Genomic DNA, 6,460 nt, shown 5'->3' on the forward strand with positions numbered 1-6,460 from the left:
CTCTAGTTCTTTAGTTGTATACTTGAATAGATGGGAACCATCGAACTCTTCTTAATTCTTCTCTTTAATCCATTAGGCTAAGAATCTACGAAATGTACAGCTTACAACATCAGTGTGCCTGCTTGTCCAGCAGATCTGGTGAAAAACACGTTAAAATGGGTTTTTATAAAGATTAGAAACATCAGTTAGTCTAAAACTAGATCTGCAGCTAGAAGTAACAGAATTGTGCATTCATCATTGAAAAAAAATGTTTTGAAGAAAATCCATTTTCCAGAATGATTTTGGGAAAATATCATTACATCTCTATCTGAATTCAGCCCCATTTTTACAGCTAAAATGAAATTGGCTGTGCCTTTCACTTTCTCAGCAGCTTAAGGATTGAATCCAGAAAAAAATTTTATAAAATCCTGTTCTATTTGCAAATTCCACCACCAGATCTCCAGGACTATCACGGGAAAAATTGATCCTGTGGGTAAAAGACCCCAAATGACCCAGCTTTCAGACAAAGCTGTGACAAAGTCTGTGTCTTGACGTAAAATGGGATGGTTAAGATAATCTGAAGTATATTGCTTGTCCATCTTCCACTGCCTTCAAATCAGTGAAGATTCATATAGTTCTATGCAAAATGAAAAAGCAGGAAGGCTAGATGATTCAGTGACTGCACAGTTCATCTAATCTCCTTCTGAAAAATAATTTCTGGAGTGTTTATCAAATAGACATTGGGTTCTTGATTACTCCTAATGTTTGCATCATGCATCTATAATCAGTGGAACAAGTTCAGGATCTGAGCTGTAAGATCCTTACGTCTCCCTCTTCCTCCTAGAAAGCAGCATTTCCTTGCTTCACAGAAGTGCTAGAAAGAGGTTTGTTTGATTTTGCTTTTTTTACCCAAAGTTACCTTTCTTTTCAATAAGGAAAGCTCTCCACTAGGATTTTTAAGTACATGCATTATTAAATGTTGCAGATGCTGTTTGGCAATCATGGATATGAGGAGCAGTCAAAAGCGTAAAGCAAATTTGGGAAACGCAAGGGAGGCCATAGTTCAATAACAGCATGGAATGCCTGACTGCACAGTTTTTCTGCTTTTTGAAGGAAAATTTACTTATCTTCATCAGATTGGTATCTCAGGTAGAGCCATGTCCGAGGAGGGTTATAAAATCAGAAAATAAAAAGCAAAAAAATAGAGCATATATTTTCATTACAGTAAGCCTGAGTCATTCTGCCCCACACTTAATATTATCTCATTAAAAAAATACTTCAGCTGAGCTATGCTGTTATGGAACTACCTGCATATTTGTACACAGAGATAATGGAGGTTTCATAGGCAATTGTAGTTCTGGCATTTACTAATGTCAGCTACTCACCATCTCTATTTTTATAATGTGCTTTCAAAATTGGTTTATTTCTAAGTTTGGGGGGTATTTATTTATTTTTCTAATGTATCCAGGTATTTCAGCATGCTGATAAAATTTGCCTGAGGAATGCATTTAAGAGAAAGGAAGTAATGACTCTTAGTTATGAGTTTACAGCTCACCTGAACCTGGATAAAATTTCATGGGGATAAAGAAAAGTCACTTCTCTAGCCCGAAGACATTTTACCTGAGGATTTTCAATGGTCTGATGCAAATAATGGAAGCATCAGACTTTCTTATAAAGTTGGCAAGGAACTTTTACAAAGTTCCCCTTACAAAACATCCTATAACTTCCTGAGAGGAAACTGTCCTACAGAAGCTAACATTACTCTTAGGTTTTGCTTTACACTTCCGTCAAGTGTATTCATTACATTAATTCAACATCTCTGTTTTCTCGCCATCTTGTATTCAATTTAAGGAATGCTGCATTGCCCTAAACAAACTTACTTCTCGTCTTGGCATGTGCTTTCTGTAAGGTCACTCTGCTCTTCTGAGTCAGTGCTGTTACCAAGTGCTCAGAGCTCTCACCACTTCCTGGAGGGACTTTGCCCCAGCAGTGCCTCACCGGGTAGAGCTCAGCACATCGTCACTCCAAGTGTGATGGATAACCCTGTCACATGGAGAAGGCTGTACAAAAGGAGGAAAAAGTATTGGGATCATCCACACAGATGATCTAGAGAGAATATCTCATCAAGTGTCTCTTGCTGAGGAAGACTTGCAGTGGGGAGAAGAAAGCAGCCCATTAGCCTCAGAGACCTTTCAAGCAAGGAGTGTGACCAGTTTATGGAAGGAAAAAGTATACATCATATCCCTGGGGTTTGCTTGTGGAAGGGGAAGCAGCACAGGCATCTCCTGGGGTCATGTGTACCCACACTATGTCTATCAAAAGGGATCAGCTGAAAAGTTCATCAAAAACATGCTTTGATGGAGACAGAGAGTTTCAAAATGGAAACACAAAGGAAGCATGCCTGTGAATCACTATAGGCATCAACAGAAGAAAGGGAGGAAAGTCATCATCACTGGCTTGCTGTTTGACAGATTGCCATTAAGAATGAATGCTGATCAGCTGTGTCAGGGTGTGTGCTACAGCCAAGTGTCCCTGCTGCAGCAGGACACCTGAACTTGCTGATATCAGACCATCCTCAAGGCAGAGTAGCAGAGAGCATGACAACTCCAGCCACTGAGTATGAATTAAAATCACCCACTTTCTCCATACCATAGGGCTGCTTCACACAACAAAGCAATAGCAGTGATCTTAATGCCCTGCGGTTTCAATAAGTGGCACAGCTACATGACCGATCTGGCTAGAATATTTTCCTCAGGGAGAGATATAACTAAAATCCCATAAGGTGCATATCACCTCTTAATCTGGTAAGAAAACTTTCAGGCTATACTATACCATTACATTTCTAGGTGGAAGGCATTTTATTAATTTAAAAAACAAATGTATTTTCCATCTTAAGATTATTTGGTTCCACCATCTCTTGATCCATTTATATAAGTATGAACAAGTAACACAAAATTAATAAGATTATGCCAAGTGTATGTCATATCTAAATGAGACATTCTAGTCGTGTTTCAGAAATCCTAGTGCAATTTCTGGTCACAAACTAATTTTTGGTTAACCATAAGCAATTAGTGTTAGGAATCATTTTCAGATTCTAAACTCATGTTTTTCTCAAGCAACTTGAATTAAAATAGAGTAACTAACCCCTTTGCAGGTCTTTCATATTTGTCTCTAACAGCCTATTCAAAACATAAAACTGAGAATGTCTGATTAGAGCAAGAAGTACACCCTCATTAGAGGGGGCTTAGTGCAAGGCACATTTATATTTTGCCACATTAGCAGAAAAGTTAAAAATTACATTTTCAGACTGAACCAAATCCTCCTGTAGTTTATTCCTCTGAAGCCATGGATCCTTATTGGTGTCTTCTTTAACTCTTCTGGGAGAAGGACATATATCATATTAACACTGGTGGGAGAAGGCTGAGTCCACTTGATGGAAATGGCAAGTTCCCCTCATAAAGCAGTCCATAGTCTATGGCTGCATAGTGGGGACACAGAGAGGTAGAAGAGGGTTGAGTCTCCCCAAACAGGGACACACATTGCTTCAGTCCCATGCATGCAACTTGCATATGGCACGTTGATCTGGTTCTTTCCCTGGCAGCTCCTTTTGTAGGGACATTGAGCTCACTGGTGCTGACAGACCAGAGTCCCTGCTCCAAAGACCACCTTTTTTTTATTATTTTTGCAAACAAAAAAAATACAGCAAAACAAACTACCAAAACAAACAAACAAAAAAAAAAACTAAACCAAAAAACCCCAAACCAAATCAAAAACAAAACAAAACAAAAAAAATCCCCAAACCAAAATACCCCAAAATCCCTGCCAAAATGAAAAAGAAACAAAATACCAAACCAAACAAAGAAAAAACCCAAAACCACACACAGAAAAACTGCCAAGCAGGTATTCCCACCTCCTCTTGATCATTAAACTCTGCAGGAGACTGGAGTCACTGTTTTCCACATTGTTACCCATGTAACCCACCCTTGTGGTCTAGCTTTGCAATTTAGAATGTACTAGACATAGGTTTTCCTCCAGTCTCTCTCCCAAGGCAGCAGCTACATGGATGTTTGGGCTGTGTATGTGGGTGCCATGGCAGGAAGGCAGACTCACATCAGGTCATGAGCATGGAAGAAGAAATTTGGCATTGCAGGATTGTCACCATGACTAAGTTGCAGTGATATCTAGTGCCTGCATTAGAAAGATGAGGAAACAAAACAAAGAAAAAGATTGAACTTCCCCTTCTGAACAGTTCCCTGCTGCCCATGAGGTCTCATTACTCCCAGTGAATGACCAAGACTATCACACTCCAGAATGTTCCTGAGTTCCTTAATTTGATGCAGTTTTCCAGTTTCAGCAAAATGGAGAGATATGGGCCAGCTGGGAGAGGGTGGGAGAGGATGATGGGGGGAAAAAAAAAAAGAGAAAAACGACAAAGAGTAGAGACACTCGCTGAGATCCCGATGATAGCACATTGAAGATACTTGAAGGGCTCCCATTGATTGCAGTACAAATTTGGGTCAGTCCCTCTGATGCACCATGAAGGTTCTGCAGTCCTTTGAACTCAGTATTATTTCAGTGAATCTATTAATGATTCAGTATTATTTCAGTGAATCTATTAATGTTTGGTTGTGTTAAATGTATCATAATAATACGGCATTTGAAATAGAGTCACTTTTAATTAAAAAGTATACAGTCTGGGCACAGGAAATAAATTTGCAATATGCACTCTGTAACATATTTGGTGCTGTGCAGCCATTCTATAGAGTGCATTTAACTGTATTTTGTGTATTATTCTTAACATGCACTCACAGTAGACAGCAAAGCAGCAGTTATCGGGTATGCTGTGAATGCATATTAACAGCAGCACACATTTGCATATCATGGATCCATAATACAAAATGTGTAGTAAAATCCTTATGAAAAGTTATTATGCATGCACAGTGGAGGCTTTTTAAACCTTGATATCTCAGCTATTTTGTTTATCCACTATTTATTTGAAAATATTAAAAAGGTCAAATGATGGATTAAGAATCTGCAAAAATGGAATGTTACTACTACAGAGGGAATCCTTCAGCACGAACTAATTCCTTTAGTTTGTTTTCAGTAGCAGTATGAAAGCCCTTAAAAAATGCATTTGAGTAGTTTACAAAAAATAACCACCTACTTCAACAATAAAAAATGATGGAGAAAATATTTTTGTAAAAGTGGATTTTGGAGTCTGGGTGATATAACTGAAAATTTTGTTGGTCCTTCCCTTAACACAGGGCCAACACAATGTCAACCTTTCCTTTGATTTCTTATAGTATTTTTAGTATGCATTCAAACAGGGCTTGGTTACTCAGGACTTTTCACATTTAGATTATCATGCATTGTATAATGCTTTGAATATGCAAAATCCTTGAAAAGGTTGACAACCCATAGGATCTTTCACAATGTAAATCTTAATACATAAATTCCTATTGAGAATAATAGGATTCTACCCTTTCCTCTGTTACACAGACTGTAATATTTGGGATAAAATGAAGCGAATGTTATGAATAGTACAGCACTTGCTCCTTTTGGACAGTTGCCACTTAAGTTTTAACATCTTTGTCACTCCAAATACATTTTCCTTAAAAAATTAAAATGAAAAGAGGCCTGAGGTCTGTAAAGAATGAGTGACCTGATATGTCTCCCTTCTTACAAAAAACCAAAACCAACCACCCAAAAAAAAAACCCCAAAACCAAAGTGTGTTGTGAGGGCTTATTTTTTAATAAAAGGCTCTTAAATCATTGAACACATACACATAGATGTACATAACATACTCTCCCAACACATATGTGTACGCTGCTGCCTAATTTCTTGTTCCCCTCTCTAATCAAGAAATGCCCGAACAGATTTAAATGAAACTTTGTAAAAACCAAATAATTGGACAGGGCTGAAAACATTAATGCCAAGTGGGCGCAATGTGAATTAAAGCAGATGAATTATAAACCCTTCAAAACCAGAATCTTTACAGGAAACACTGATACAGACCCATAACAAAAGCAGCTCTGCCAGGGATTATCTATCTATCTATATATATATGCATACCCAATCGCTTGCTATTTTAAAATAGATATTACAAAAAAGAAGTGGTACACGATAATAATCAAAGAAAACTTTAAAAAATTGTTTCTAAAATGACATTTCATTCCCTCTGTAACTCTCTTGATATTGCTTATATGTGACATGCCATCCCTTAAATTAAAAAGAAAACACAAAATACAAACCCCAAACACACTAAGGTGGAGTTTGCCATAAGCTCCATGGCAAGGCTGAGCTGAGAGGCTTTGCCAGTTTCATTTAACAGTGTTTTGCCTGTGGAAAGAGACAAAAGGGTTAAAGGAAGAAGAGCAGGGAGTACAGGAGAGTCAGTTGACAGGAGAAATAAGGGCATGAAGAAAGGAGCATCCAGGATTGAAAGCGGAAACACAGGGGGAGATTTTAGGAGCGGGAAGA

This window comes from Acanthisitta chloris, unplaced genomic scaffold (assembly GCF_000695815.1).
Source record: "Acanthisitta chloris isolate BGI_N310 unplaced genomic scaffold, ASM69581v1 scaffold10263, whole genome shotgun sequence".
In the NCBI taxonomy this organism is placed as follows: Eukaryota; Metazoa; Chordata; class Aves; order Passeriformes; family Acanthisittidae; genus Acanthisitta; species Acanthisitta chloris.